The sequence below is a fragment of the Carlito syrichta genome, unplaced genomic scaffold (genome assembly GCF_000164805.1).
Source record: "Carlito syrichta isolate Samal-C Ts95f unplaced genomic scaffold, Tarsius_syrichta-2.0.1 Scaffold6700, whole genome shotgun sequence".
NCBI classification, from domain to species: Eukaryota; Metazoa; Chordata; class Mammalia; order Primates; family Tarsiidae; genus Carlito; species Carlito syrichta.
The window spans coordinates 2,071-4,298 of NW_006950796.1; the positions used below are offsets into that span (position 1 = coordinate 2,071).

At 54.9% G+C, this 2,228-nt stretch overlaps 1 pseudogene; it reads left to right on the forward strand.

Moving 5' to 3' along the window:
- Positions 1–595: 595 nt before the first annotated feature.
- On the forward strand, positions 596–1,908 carry LOC103251839 (annotated as a pseudogene).
- Positions 1,909–2,228: the final 320 nt, after the last annotated feature.

Below are 2,228 nucleotides of genomic sequence, written 5' to 3' on the forward strand. Positions count from 1 at the left end.
AGATTCCCTTAGCTTCTCACCCCTCCAGGTCTTTCTGCTCCAGCAGCTCCTCCCATTCCCTCTTCCCTTCTGTGGCTCACACACCTCATGCTGGACTCTCCTTTGCCTCTGCCTTCATATCTACTCTTTGGCTCTACTGGTTTTTGGCTCTGTGGTTTTTATTCTTGTCTGAACTAATCCTCACCCCTAATTGGCTCTCAAATCTGAATTCCAGGGCCATGCTTTCACCTGCTTACAGAAAATTTCATTTTCCATTTCTTACAGAATGGGAGCCTAGACCTGAGCTAAAGGAAGAGCTGTCCCAGCAACAGGATATTTGCAAAAAAAGAACTATTCCCAGAGCTGATTGTGGAGCAGCTGACGAGACCCAGCCTTCATGACACCAGCCTAGGCAGGGCATGGGCCTGGAAGGACCAGGTAGATGCTCTCCAGAGGAGACTGGCTGTGCCCTGGAAGCAAGAGCCTTCCACCCCTGGGGACATCCCCATGGAGTAGAGCTGTTGGGGACACAGCGAGTCAGGAACATTTCCCTCTTGAGTGCACCCTGTTTGCCTAGCAAGGCGTTCCCACGGAAGGACACTCTCTGCACACTCGCATGGAGGATGTTCAGTCTGTAGAAGGTAGAACCAAAGCCTCCCCAAGTGTGTGTGCAGGGGAAACCTCTCTGAGGTCAGGGGAACAAGGAAAGTTTCCCTGTGCGCAAGCAGGTACTGTGGGAACCTGTTTGTGTGTGGTGAGTGTGGGAAAGTCTTCCCCCAGAGCACTTCCTTCACATTGCACTGGTGCTAGCACAGCCGGAGAAGGCCTACAAGTGCACTGAGTCCACCGAGTGCCGCAAGGCCTTCACCTGGAGCACCAACCTACTGGAGCACTGGCGCATTCACACAGGTGAGAAGCCCTTCTTCTGTGGCGATTCCAGCAAGGCCTTCAGTTGCCACTCGTCCCTCAACGTGCACCACTGGCTCCACACAGGTGAGCGGCCCTACAAGGGTAGTGTCTGCGACAGGGCCTTCAGCTGCAGCTCGCTGCTCGACATGCACCTGCAGGTGCACACCGGCGAGCCCTACAAGTGTGGCAAGTGTGGCAAGGCCTTCAACCAGCTCACGCACCTCACACGCCACCACCGCATCCACACGGGTGAGAAACCCGACAAGTATGGCGTGTGTGGCAAGGCCTTTGCCTGCCACTCATCCCTCACGGTACACGAGAAGATCCACAATGGGGACAGGCCATTCAAGTGGAGCGAGTGTGAAAAGGCCTTCAACAGCCACTCATGCCTCACGCTGCACCAGAGGACACACACAGGCGAGAAGCCCTTCAAGTGCGCCGACGGTGGGAAGGCCTTCAGCTGCCATGCCTACCTCCTAGTGCACTGATGCATCCACAGTGACGAGAGGCCCTTCAAGTGCAATGAGTGTGGCAAGGCCTTCAGCTCCCACTCCTACCTCATCGTGCACCAGCGTGTTCACACGGGTGAGACGCCCTTTGACTGCAGCAAGTGCTGGAAGGCCTTCAGCTGCCACTCATCACTCATAGTGCACCAGCACGTCCACACTGGGAAAAAGCCCTACAAGTGCCACGAATGTGGCAAGGCCTTCAGCCAGAACCACTGTCTCATCAAACACCAGAAAGTTCACCCAGAGAGAAGCCCTTCAAGTGTGACGAGTGTGGTGAGATGTTCAGCTGGAGTTCACACCTTGCGGAGCACCGCAGGCTGCATGACAAAGGAAGGTCTTTTGCCATCCAGCTCAACAAACACTTGCTGTGCCCAGCAGCCTGCTGGGAGCACGGGATGTGGGGGTGAGGGACGTGACCCCGATGGACACATTGGATGTGGCAAAGCTATTGTGTGTGGCTCATCCCCCAACTGGCAGGAAGTTCCCTCTGGGGAGCAAACCTCACAGCTAACTGATGTGGTCTTGTGTTTGGGGCCACTTTCTGAGCTGCCCTATGAGAAACATTCTCCTGTTCCTTCCCGGCTCCTAGATCCAGGTGCTAGCTTACCCAGATGTGTGAGCCCTGCCTTATTGCTCCATCGGATCTCCATGACTGGAGCTCCCCTGGAAGAGATGCACTTTAGAAGAAGTGGCTTAAGGGCTATTCGTGGTAGTCCTGTCACCTGTTTGATGGGCCTGGGAGTCTTTGAGAAGGGGAGTAGATCTTTCTTGCAGATCAGAAGAAGCTATGTCACTGTGTCCTCGGACAAGCTGCTGATGTGGGTTCACTTG